This window comes from Penaeus japonicus, unplaced genomic scaffold, assembly GCF_977035675.1.
Source record: "Penaeus japonicus unplaced genomic scaffold, GWHDUDI00000001_assembly GWHDUDI00000019, whole genome shotgun sequence".
NCBI lineage: Eukaryota > Metazoa > Arthropoda > Malacostraca > Decapoda > Penaeidae > Penaeus > Penaeus japonicus.
This window is the reverse complement of record NW_028234421.1, coordinates 28,256,582-28,270,454: the sequence shown is the minus strand read 5'-3', so window position 1 is coordinate 28,270,454 and position 13,873 is coordinate 28,256,582. Positions and strand designations below refer to the sequence as shown.

At 38.2% G+C, this 13,873-nt stretch overlaps 1 protein-coding gene across 3 annotated transcripts in view; it reads left to right on the top strand.

Annotated features, from left to right (window-relative positions):
* The first annotated feature begins 203 nt into the window (after nt 1-203).
* LOC122247287 (uncharacterized) overlaps nt 204-13,873 on the top strand; it is a 43,511-nt gene continuing 29,841 nt past the window's right edge. For all 3 annotated transcript variants that reach the window (XM_086547601.1, XM_086547600.1, XM_086547599.1), the window contains exon 1: nt 204-317. The gene's annotated coding sequence lies outside the window, so the exon portion shown is untranslated. The remainder of the gene's footprint in view (nt 318-13,873) is intronic.

The window sequence follows — 13,873 nt, the reverse complement described above, 5'->3', positions numbered from 1 at the left end:
GCATGGACAATAAGTAATCAAATCCACCTGTAGCCAACAACTTTATTCAAAAACCTCAGAATAAATAAGAAAACAGAAAAAAAACAGGAATATACAAACCCGCTAAAGAAAAAACAAACAAACAAGGACCTCAGATAATTAATCAAAATTAACCGATGTGACACACTAAAGAATCTGAAACTACCGTCGGGAAACCTGTGGCACCTGTGATGACGTCATCAGGGTGGGGGTGTTGAACCATACACGACGTTCAGACGGGAGCGAGGTCAGTGTTGCGTGAGACGTGGGAGAGGAAGGACGCACAGCTTAGAGCCAAGGTAAGATGGTGACTGGAAGACGCTTACATAAATGAAATTATGACCGCCACGTTGTAGACTTTGTTCTTGTTGATTTTGCTTCCTTGACTGGAATCATTTGAATTAATCTTTAGGATTAGTTGTCTCTGAAATCATCAAGACAAACTCTGTGCGAAAATCACAGAGAGAGAAGCATGAACCGCGTTCTTTCGCTTCTCTCTTTCTTTTAAAAACGTCATTTGATCCAACCGTAGACAGGTCATTGGGCTGCATTTGAGAGAGAGAGAGCTTTGGAACGAGAAGAAAAATTAACAAAAGCCTATAGCGTAAGCTCACTACTTAAGTATGCGTTGAAGTCTCCAAAATTCTTGTATTTCTTCCAAGATAAATTGTTTGTATAAGACGAAGCGCATTAACGCATCACTTTGTCTGCCTATCATTAGCGGCATTTACAGCCTTTGATAAGAAAGCTAAAACCCCAAGAAAATTCCTTTAGTATATTGCAACCTGCATCGTTCAGACTGATTAATAGTGCATAATGTCTGATCAAAAAATTACCGATGCCTAAATTGCATCACGACGAAGGATAATCATACCATCTTTCATATTTCCCGATGAAATTTTTATATATTCTAAAAAGTTTATCCATTTCTAACCGTTATTTATTAATACTTCAGTATAAAATTTTCTTCATCTCATGGTTAGTTCGTATGAAATTTCGAAATGTATAACATTACTCACCTTGACATTCTAATCGCTGTATCAAAGGCATTGGACACGGGAGGAGCGGTTTATAAATGGGCCTAATTACTAGTCAAGTGACAGATTTTGTGTGCATTCCGAGAGAGAGAGAAAGAGGGAGAAAGAGAGAGAGAAAGAGTGTGAGAGAGAAAGAGAGAGAGAGAGAGGGAGAAAGAGAGAGAGAAAGAGAGAGAGAGAGAAATAGAGAAAGAGTGTGTGTGTGAGAGAGAGAGAGAGAGAGAGAGAAACAGACAAAAAGATAGAGTAAACAAAAAAACAACAACAAAAGAAAAACACGCCAAACATAGTTATTCAATGCATGACCACACACACCCATATACCCGTACATGCATTATACATTTGACTATCAAAATTCCATACACATTCCACTCGTAACGAACTGAAAGGTAAATGACTACATGACATTACGTGAATAATTCATAATCTCATTCCACTTGTACAAACAAACCGATGCGTGTGTGTGTGTCTACGTGCCATCTTGTGTGTGTGCGTTTCCGATCTTGTACGTGTTGTCTGTGCGTTTCTGATCATGTACATGTTGTGTGTGTGCGTTTCTGATAATGTACGTGTTGTCTGTGCGTTTCTGATCATGTACGTGTTGTCTGTGCGTTTCTGATCATGTACGTGTTGTGTGTGTGCGTTTCTGATAATGTACGTGTTGTGTGTGCGTTTCATATCATGTACGTGTTGTCTGTGCGTTTCTGATCATGTACGTGTTGTCTGTGCGTTTCTGATCATGTACGTGTTGTGTGTGTGCGTTTCTGATCATGTACGTGTTGTGTGCGTGTTTTTGATCATGTGCGTGTGAAGATCTCCGCTACGAAACGGTGTTCGAGAGGCATTTTGCGGTTGTACTCCATAACCCGCTAGTCATCAAAGAAAATGGCAGCGGGTCCAGGAATATAAAATATGGCGGAATTACAGGTGATTTGATGTGCAGAAGGTGGGAGGAGAGAGGGAAAAGAGAAAGGAAGGGAGAGAGAGAGAGCGAGAGATAGAGAGAGAGAGAGAGAGAGAGAGAGAGAGAGAGAGAGAGAGAGAGAGAGAGAGAGAGAGAGAGAGAGAGAGAGAGAGAGAGAGAGAGAGAGAGAGAGAGAGATTGACCGACGGAGAAAGAGAGACAGACCAAAAAGAATATAAGAAAGAATGTCGAGTAAGAAAGACTGAATCAAGAGAAGGCGGAGAAGGAGAGAAAGAGGGATTAAATAAAGAAAGGAAGGGAGAGGGGAAGGAGCAAGGATGGAGCACGAAGAGTTATAAAGAATATTCCGTCGACAATCTCTCTATTGTGTCCTGTAAATAAGAGTTCAAAGTTCAAAATGGCGGATTCATGGTCCTTTATATCAAGTCATTTATCAGCAAGTACTGTTAGAATTTTCTTGTGGTATATTCAACCCTAATTAATCATCGACTTTAACTATAAAAGACAAAAAAATAAATCTTTAGACATTCATAAAAGCATATCCACATCATAGTCATAAATGATTCAAAAAATTATATCAATGTGAAAAAAATATATGTATAAATATAAAAAAAAACTAAATTATACAAAATTTGAAAGAAGCAATATAAGACTCACTCTCCCCAAGACACCTCAAGCTACCACACAAATACTTCCGGTGACCGCAGGAGGGAAGGAGGAGGGGGAGGGGGAGGGGATGGAGGAGGTGGTGTGCAGTGACCCTTCTATTTCCCACTTTCCCCCAACGTCTTTTTTTTACTTTACTCTTTTAAAGTAATTAAGAAGCGCGTGTTGTTATTGAGGGGGGGAGGGGAGAAGGGAGGGTGGAGGAGAGGGAGGGGGTAAGGGAGGGTGGAGGAGAGGGAGGGGGAAAGGGAGGGAGTAGGAGAAGGGATTTTATTTTTTACTAAAATAGGCTCCATCTTTGTTTGTTTGTATTTTTAATTAGAATTGCTATGGCATCGTGATTTTGTTTTCTTTTTTGTTAGGTTATCATAGAGTATTGTGTAAAGGGTATTTGTAAACTTTTGATGTTATATTATGTATTCATCTAAAAGAACACGCAGACAATAACTAGCACACACACACACACACACTCTCTCACACACAAACACACCCACACATTTATTATAGTTCAAATATAAACTACACTAAAACATAACCGTGAATCCATATAACAACAAACGCAAATCCCAAATCAATAGAATTCCAGTTGAAATAGAATTCTCAGTCAACCATAAACAGCCCAAAAGCGATCGAATACGATAGAAGGCATTCGAACATTTTTGAATCCTGTCCCGGGATAACGGAACGCGAAACCTCAGAAGCCTCTTGCGATATCCAATCATTGCTATTCTCTCTTTTTATTTGTCTTGGTTTCTTAGATTCGTTTTTTTTATCCATTTATTATCCTTTATCTTCAAATATATGTATATATATTTTTTCTTTCTTTTTTAGGTAATTTCTGAAAGTTTTCCTTTGTTGTCCCGTCTTTGTTCCCTTTCTTTACTTTCTCTCGTCTTCTTATTCCATTTCACGACTCCTCCTTTCTCATGTTTATCTGTTTATTCCTTCTCCTCTTTTCCCCCCGTCGCACAAATCTCTCAAAAGATTCATTACGTAAGCATGGCGTCATAATTACTACGGTCTGATGACGTCACTAACGTACCGGCGGTCATTGTCCTTAGCCCGTGACGTCATCAAGGTGAGGAAGCGGGTAGGAGGGCTGAGGGGTGGGGAAGGGGGGAAGGGGGCAGGGTAAGGAAGCCAGAGAGGAGTGGAGGAAAGCGAGGATAAGGAAAAGGAGAAGAGGGACAGAAAGGGTAAGAAGGAAGGGAGAAGTGGATAGAAGAAGTAATAGAGACGGAAGGGAGAGATAGAATAAGTTGGAAGGAGGAGAGGGAAAAGAGAAGGGGAACGTAAAAGGAAAGGAAAAGGGAGCGAAGAACTGGAAGAAGAACAGAGGAGGGAGGATAGAGAAGGGAGAAGAGGGAGAAAGAGACGGGGTAAGAAGGAAGAAGACTTCACAAGGTCACCATCCCGTTGAACTTGAAACTGCAGACAATGCGTCATCATGAGTCTGTGTGACCTTTCCCGCCCTCCGTTTTCTATGCTCTCACGTTTATTTTGGTTTTCCGTTTTCTCTCCGACGTCCCGTAGGTTGTATAAAAGCAATTAGTTTGATTAGTTATTAGTTAAATTCTCTATATCTGTTGTTAGTACGAAGGTAATTTTGTTCTTGATCGTTACCTACTTTAGCATTATGTAAATTAAGGAAAAAATAAAAAAACACGAAAAAAGAAAGAACACGTGATAAAACAAAGAAAAAAAGGGGAATGAAAGAAAGAAAGAAAAGAAAAAACGAAACAAGATAAATAAGATTAAAAAAAAGGGGAAAAAAACAGTAACTCAAGAAATCGTGATTCTACAGTTTACCTCGCATGACCTGAGTGTCGGCATGAAACCCTCGAGTATTCTTTCATTTTTGTTCTCCCGAAGACTGGGATATTCATCTAACTTCGAAAAAATAATAAAATTGTGGTAAATTGTAATGATCCCAAAATACAGACAATGTTACGTGTGAAAAAAATAGTAATGTCATGAGATAATTAGATAATTATATGAGATCAGACGTTCGAAAGTGAAATACTGTGGTGGGATGGGGGTATTGTGATGTAAAAGAAGTCGGGGAATTGATAGAGAGAGAGAAAGAGAGAGAGAGAGAGAGAGAGAGAGAGAGAGAGAGAGAGAGAGAGAGAGAGATAGAAAGATAGATAGATCTTGAGAGAGAGAGAGAGAGCATAACGAAGAAAAAGAAAAGAAAAACAACAACAACCAAGTAAAGCAAAACAAAAGAGAAACAAATAAAAATAAGCAAGTAAAGAAAAGCAAGCACAAATCTAATATCGGGGAATGACAGCGAAGCAAAACAGCAAACAGCGCAGACGTCAAGCCTCTCAGCCAAGGAGCGAAACTGCCAGCCTGTCAACCCTCTGGCTTCGGGCAACGTCAGCTGTCAATGGAGAGAGACACAGACGTTGTCAGCAGCCGCGGGTGGGCCATTAGGCTGACAACCTGTCCCCAAAATGTTGTCAGTCTTACAAGGGGAAGGTAACTGTATGCTAAAAACAGTGCCCGGGTGACGAATTAATGGGAAAGTCATGAATTTGCAATGGACCTTGGCCCTAATATAAAACGACATTGACAAAAGTGTACATGTATGTAGATTTGCATACTAAAAGACAGTATAGACAACAAAACAAACTTGATGATAAAGAGAGTAACATTGAACAAGGACAGAACAGAAGAAGAACATATTGATTCCTGTTTTTTTCTTTCTTTCTTTCTTTTTTTTCTTTTTTTAGAAGGACGGTTCTAACACTATCATGGAATAGAGAGAAAGAGAGAGAAAGAGAAAGAGAGAGAGAGAGAGAGAGAGAGAGAGAGAGAGAGAGAGAGAAAGAGAGAGAGAGAGAGAGAGAGAGAGAGAGAGAGAGAGAGAGAGAGAGAGCAGATAACGCCGCTCGTTCGTGTAATAATTTCTCGCTCAATGATTTTTCGCCTTCCGTCAAGTAGCCATAACAACCATACTGTAACGGGAAATTTATCGCAATGTTACTACCACTGTGAGTAACCCGTTACCTGGCCAGGTATGCCTTGCTTCCGCTCTGATGTGTCCGCATACCAAAACAGTGACAGCTCTCATACCAAACATAGTGGCAGGTCGAATACCTATATTGGAAGTCCCTTTTTCTCTCGCCAGCGCTAACCTGTTTGTAAATATTTCCATGACTAAAAGCTCCTAAAGTGTAGAGGTTGTTGTTTATGGTATTCAAATTAGCATAAAATTATAATAAAAAAATATATGCTTGTGTACCGTTAGTAGTATCACCATAATGTGCTATAATTACACAATAGTTTGACAAATTATTTAAGTCCGTAGTAATTCGCGCCCAATCTCTCGCGTAAATCTAAGCTAGTGCTGAGCGCTTTAAATATGATATCAAAGACTAATTTAAATCAAGAGAGCCACTGTGCCCCGTGGTGTGCACCACCATGGGATGACGCGTAATCCGTATAATTGCATTCATCTGAATTAATAATCTCTCTCACTCACTCTCTCTCTCTCTCTCTCTCTCTCTCTCTCTCTCTCTCTCTCTCTCTCTCTCTCTCTCTCTCTCTCTCTCTCTCTCTATATATATATATATATATATATATATATATATATATATATATATATATATATATATATATATACGTGTGTGTGTGTGTGTGTGTGTGTGTATTACATTTATATATATATATATATATATATATATATATATATATATATATATATATATATACATATATATACGCATATTACACACACACACACACACACTCATACATATATATCACATTATCATTTTCGTACATGTGTGTGCTGCATCCGAGAACTCCTGCAGCGTATAGAAAATTTTCTGTTGATTAATTCTTGTCTTATTTACCTTGCTCCTATTCATTCTCTCATTTGCAAACACATCAGTTTCTCTTTTTCTCTTATATTTTCCTGTTTCGCAATTGCTTTCTCTCTCTCTCTCTCTCTCTCTCTCTCTCTCTCTCTCTTGTCTCTCTCTCTCTCTCTCTCTCTCTCTCTCTCTCTCTCTCTCTCTCTCTCTCTCTCTCTCTCTCTCTCTCTCTCTCTCTCTCTCTCTCTCTCTCTCTCTCTCTCTCTCTCTCTCTCTCTCTCTCTCTCAGAAAACATACTGACTGCACCCACCGCTGTACTTATCGTACCTCGGCAACCTCGTGCGTAAGCGGGCGTGTCTTTTGAACTTTACGCGTGTACAAGATAATTACTTCTTTTTTTTTCCTTATAATTCTTTCCACCTCTTGACCATAGCATCTTAATGATTCTACAACCGTCAGCCACACAGTGTACGCTGGGTAGTTAAAGTCAATTTCCCGTAGCTCCATTAATTAATGATTACAAGGCATAAATTACTAATTGGATCTCAGCGTATGATAATACATGCTTGTTTGCACGGTCGTTTGCGTTGCGGTTGTCGAAGATACGAGATTTAGCGAGAATTGGAGGATACGATCTTAAATGTCCTTATTTACGGTGTTTTTTTTTCTTCTTTTCTTTTCTTTTCTCTTCTTTTATTTATCATCTTTATCATTTTTTTGGTTGAAATTCCAGAGGTTGAAAATAGTCATCAAATTCCCTCAAGCTAGCGCTAGTTATCTGATAATGCGTTCGTTACCCCTTCATTACGGTGGCTCATTCACATTTCACAAATCATGGGAGCGTCACTATTACGTAGCATCTCGAAGTAAGCGTATAAAACTCGTAAGAAACCGGTTTTATATTTTACCGTAAAAGAGAATAAACCTCAAGTATTGAAGAAGGAACGAAAGAGAAGAAAAAAAATGTATATTGATTATTTTTATATCCAATTTTTGCATTATTCGAAAAGTCGATTTAGGAAACAAGTTGAAGCGGCCTAGCAAGTTGGGTTTTTATACATAACGCTTGACGTTGACGTGTAGTTGAAGACGGTTGAATGTAGAAGGGGGTAGGAAGGGCACTGAGAAGGAGGGGGGAGGAGCCCGAGGAGATGGAAACGGGCTTAACGTGTTTTTTTTTTCTTCTTCTTCTTTTATAATAGCTTAAGATCTGATAATCCTTAATTCCAAAATTTGAAATCACACTACGTTGGCTGAGTCCAGTTATCCACTTTTTATATTCGACTCGAAAGAAGGAGAGAAGAAATGCAGGAGAAAAAAGAAGGAAAGAGAAATGTACGCACGTTCTCCGCGGTCAACTAGATTCCACCGAGCTAATGGCGGACATGTTTTATCGCCATAAGCGACCTCTGGCGTAGACTTTAAAATATCTACTTCCACTTCTTGTCCAACGGGTTTCCAATTATTAAAGCATCTCATTCTTCTTCTAATAGGCTTAAGTGCTGATATTAAAAACAACCTCTTTCATTATGTTTTCCCGTAAATCGCATTAAAGTCTTGCGTGAAATATAAAAAAAAGAAAATGCGATTCGACCGGCATTTCTATCTAGCATGGGATCGAATCGTCCCCTGTAATCACTCATTCATATTCCGGACATCAACATGCAATCTGCCCTGCAATCATCCACGCAACTTTGCAAGAGAGGATTCACTTGACCATTATTGAATTATCTTCGCTTCTTTTCCCAAAAATTTGCTCAGGATTTACGCGAAAACATTCAGCTGTCTATAATGGATTCAGATAACCTGCATCATGTGCTTGACGCTGTGTTTGAAGGCAGTCAACAAATGCGACTCGTGTTGCGCAAAAAGGGTGTGAATGCCTTTCAGAATTTATATTCCCGGCTTCAGATTCCTTAAAAGAGCGATCCCAACATTATACTTCATCATAAATTCATCATGTTTTTCTTCGATTTAACGCCATGTTTATGGTAAATATACACAAGCTACAATCTCAGTAGCGGGTTCCATCAAATCATATGATATATTGTCGGTAATTGCGTATATCATCTTTCATATTTATGGGGTATTTTTGCTCTCGAGATAAACTGGGCATCTCGCAAAAGTTACTGTCCACATATAATGTTGATATGTAGTGAAAAATTGTTTAAAGATTATATTTACCTAACAATTTATCAACGCATTTTGAGATAATATATATTTCTACGTTAACCTAAGGAAACTTACATATATTAGAGAACGTTGTAGAAAGCTGCAAAGTCTTCTGCAGTCTGAAATTATTATAAGAAGTAAATTCTTACACATTGAACTAAATTAGTTAAAATCCTCAAGATGATTTTAAATAAATAGAAGGAAAAAGACGGCCTTTAATTCCCCCTTAAAGGTCATATTTTTCTTAGTAACATTAGCCAGAGATGGTAATCCGAAAACGAAAAGAAAAAAAAGAAGACAGGAAAGATATTGTAGAACACGACAGAAAAGAGGAAAAGACAGAAAATGTAGAAAAGGATTGTAGAGAAAGAGAGAGGGGAGAGAAAAAGAAAGAAAAGAAAAGAGAGAGGACAGAGAGAAAGGAAAGACAAAGAAAGAGAAGGATTTCAAGTTCGCTAAGTCAGTCATGCGCTTTGCATTGTAGATAAGATTTTATCATTACTGTGAAGCCCCGCAGTGAACGATGCAAATAGAACGATTTCAGACATATTAGATCTCAAGATCAAAGTATTTCGTTCTAAGTCTCATATCTTTACAGCGAAGATATAACGGAAAATAGTCAGAGATTATAAGAATCACGAGAGGATAATAGATTACGGATAATGTTCTCAGAATAAAATGGATTATCCCGTATTATATACATTTTTATGTATGCGATATGAATTATATCAGTTAGCACTTGTTAAGAAAAATGTTGCGCGTCACTAAGTAATTTCACGATGATTTAAATCCACAAAAGATTTTTTCCCGCGCACTTACACCCCGCCGCGCCAAGAAAGAGACCCGGAAAACAAAAGAGCATCGGGAGTGGTACTAGAATCGCTTTGTCATTGTAATACTGTACTTATGTTTAGGCTCTTGATGAGATTACGTTTTTATATAGCTTGCAATATGGGTTTCGGCCTTTCTTTGAGTATCTTATTATCCCATTTCCTGTGTATCTGTTTTCACCTTTCCCAGGGAACTTTATCTCTCTCTGTCTCTGTATCTCTCTCTCTCTCTCTCTCTCTCTCTCTCTCTCTCTCTCTCTCTCTCTCTCTCTCTCTCTCTCTCTCTCTCTCACTCTCTCTCTTTCTCTTTCTCGCCTCCCTCTCCGCCCTCTCTCTCTCCACATGTGATTGTGCGTGTTGGTGCATCTATGTCTTATACGCTTGTACAACACTGACCTGGCAAGGATATTACTTTAACACGCTATATAGTAGATTACACAATATATTAACACAATAAAGAGCACAACAACACACGTGCAACTCACTCACACACCCACACTCGTACATCTGTGCAAAAAAAGACGTAAATCTCACTCCTGACGCATTATTTTGTGACGCCCTTCAGCTGAACAAAATGACAGCTTAAACACCGGGTTCGTTGTACCTAAACAGTACCATATGGTATCCGCATTTCTTGTATTTGTCTTACCTAACTTCTTCTTTCTCTTGGTTTACACTGCATGGATTTCCATTTTTTCTTAAACAAGTCTGTACGCAAAGTATCCTCATCTTGTAAAGTATCTTTTAGCATACACAGTCTTACTTATCTGCTTGCTTGCTTGCTTGCTTTCTCTTTGCGCATCCTCCGAAGTAATGGTTATATCAGTCATAAAATCGTTAAAGTTGTTTTGCCACGAAGGCGGAGTGGATGTTCGAGGCATTTCGAGCGCGCCATGGAGTCTCTGTCCTCTCGTTCCTTGTGGACTTTTATAGCCTTGCTTGCACAGATGCGGAACAAATATTGCATTGTAATTAAAGACAAGCACATGATATCTACACATATTTTCACAGTGTCCGGCGCGGTTGGTTACGAGACACTGGTTGCTTGATCAAAGGATATGGGGCAGGTTACTTAGTGAACAGTTATATCTATATATATGAATAGATAGATGTATATATACACACATATATATTATATATATATATATATATATATATATATATATATATATATATATATATATATATACATACACACACACACATACACAAATATATACATAACCGTGTGTGTGTGTGTGTTTGTGTGTATGTGTGTCAGTGTGTGTGCGTGTGTATCTATATGTATATACACACACACATGTCTGTGCATGTGGGCTATACGCTGAGTGTACATATACGTACGTACGACACTGCACGAATATACGTTCACGCATACGTGATCATACACACACAATTTCTGCTACATCATGCACAACAGGTCAGCTACGGTCATGATCACTGATCTGAAGCTAAGGTGAGGGTTCATGAGAGCATGAATACTGACACAAATAAACACATGACTGCAACTGAAAAAAAATGGGAGGGAAACAAGACACTGAGAACTAGTTCCAATTTACCGTACCATGAAGTCATGCACTTGCAAAAGCAACATGGCGACATATGACCGAAACTTCGACACGTCACAAGCAGGTTTTAACAGTTGCAATAAACAGCCGAAAGAGTGCTTTTACGAGCGATATGGAATCCGATTCTCCTGGATTTTGGAGAGAACTTGTTAACATATCATTGTTTTGGTGTCTTGGGATCCAGATGACTTTTATATTATCTATTTTCTTGGTTGTATATTTTGTTATAATGATTATCATAATATGGAATGTAATCCTAGTGTTTGATTTTTAATAATACACTTCTTAATATGAATATAATGATAATATTTCTTATCGTTATCATCAGAATTCTCGTAAACCAGAATTGAATATGCATCGGCATTCATCATGACAAAGCATTTTCGTCCGCTATCGAGCCTCTGAAGATAGCATTTGACAATGATTTTAATAATTCAATTTGAAAAATTGATGTGCATTACCGGCACGGCAGTTGCGCTGAAGTTTTAACGGTCTTTTGAAAGAAAAGAAAATGAAAAAGAAAAAACTAAGAGAAAATACATATCCGCTCGGCTAAAGCCCCGGTAAAATATAAAAGGGTTCTTGAGAAAGACAAATATTTGCATATTCACGCAAGAACAAGTTGATATTTGATTTCCTGTAACTTTCATACACGATCACACGATGGAATGCCTCTTGCTTTTTAGATTTGTATATTTCATTCGATAGAGTAACTAAAGTATTTTCAAAACTTTATCATCATCATCATCATTCTATTGTTGATATAATTGGTGCTCTTATGACTGTTATTGCATTTCCTTGTTTTTTTCATTATTCATTATGTTTATTCTCTATCTACAGACAATTATAAACCTTCATATATTCCTATACTTATCTTTCAACATCTCTGTATCACCACAAATAACCACCAGAATACAAATAAGAAAACACAATCATAAAACACGGTAACACATATATCATTGTAATCCAATTACGTTTTTCCTACATTTTTTTACAGTAAAGAAACAAATTTTTAATCATCCACGTCTCATATATCAATCATATTCACAGCCTAGAGAAATCCGAGCATGGCACTTCTCAATAGGCCTATGCTTGTGACCATGTTATTAACGTCAGCCTTTGAAAGTCCGCCGGTAACAACCTCAGAGAAATATGTATAGGCCTATCGATCAATTTTGTCCTTTTTCCTTATTTTCATTCTCCCTTATGACGTCACTCTATTTCATATCAATAATAAAGTTATAATGTTATGAACCTTTTAAATTTCTGCAATGTTGTTTTGAAATGTCTTTGAGGGAGAGTTTTTTGCCTTTTTTTTTTGGGGGGGGGAAGGTTGGTGACGTCACACCTGGTTTAAGGGATGAGACGAGAGAAGATTTTTGCGGTTGTGCGGTTACATCCGGTTAGAGCTTGGGATGCTGCAGCGGGGATTCAAAGACAAGGAAATCCGTCTCTGCATCTGTTTGGTTTATTTATAGATGATTCTGCAAATGTAATCGCGTATTTTTTTTTCTCTCTCTATCTCTCTTTGTGTGTGTGTGTGTGTGTGTGTATACATATAACTGTACATATATGATCATGCTATTTCATTCATAACCTCTTAACTATTTGAACCAATAAGAAAAGGGAATGCTTGTCTGGCATAAGTGCCCCGCGCGGACAGCACATCGTAGTACATCATAAAAATACCGAAAAAAAACGAATTTACAAGCTGGAATGAATGAAAGAAAAAATATATTTTCGAGAGAAAGCACAAGGCAAGACTAATCGCACTGCTGAGTATGCAAAGGCCACACTGGTTGCAAACCTCCTGGCTCTTAATTGCAACCCTTCCTTGCATGGGCTCTTCAACTCGCCTTGTTGCGCAGCATATATTTTGTATGCTTGCTGTTTCTCATCCCGCATACCTTCACTAAAGCCGGTTCGAACTGCGTATACACAAGCCAATGATAACCTATTCAAAATCATCAATCTTGCTACAGACCATTGCTTACGTAGGATCAATAAGGATATACGATCCCCGAACCTTTCATTAAGATCACCTCTTTTTTTCCTCCCCACCGCCCTTCTGGATCCTTCCCGTCTCCTCCGGGCGAAGCCAAACTGTTTATGATTAAAAGGGGAGAGGTAGAGGCGCCATCCTGCCCGACAGACCCTCTTCCACGGGGTTATTAGCGTGCCTTGTTGACGAAGTAAACCAGGCCAGAAAACTCTATGGTATTTTGGAGGTGGTGTTTTTTGTTTTCCTCTGTAAAGGTGGTATTTATTATGGATGATACTATTGAGGTTTATAAAGATTGTTAGTTTGTCTATCGGTGTAGTCTTAATTGGGAGTGAGTTATAAACAGTTGACTACAACAGTCACTTCATTTTTAGATGGGATTGAATATCTATTGATTAATACTCTAATGATGATAATATCAATTATAATGATAATGGTATTGCTACTGGTATTAGAATCATAATAATCGAAATCATTAATACTATTACAACTGCAATTATCATTTTTCCAACTCTCCGTTTTCGAAGACTTATACCACAACTAACGGGAGCGTCTTGCCGATCGTATCACTATGTCCACCAAACGTCTCATCTTTCCCACAATTATATACACTCTCTGAGATAAAACAAAGTATATAAAAAAAATCCCCGTTAGTCACTTCGCTTTAGACAATCCGAAATCGCTAGCCATGACGACACCAATATAAAGGGAAGATAAAAAAAATGATAACAATGAAAAAAAGAATTGTCTCTTTTACGTGGTAAAAAAATGGTTAGATGACACGTTGTTTGGCGGGAACCAATGACAGTGCGACGGCCATCCAACCCCGC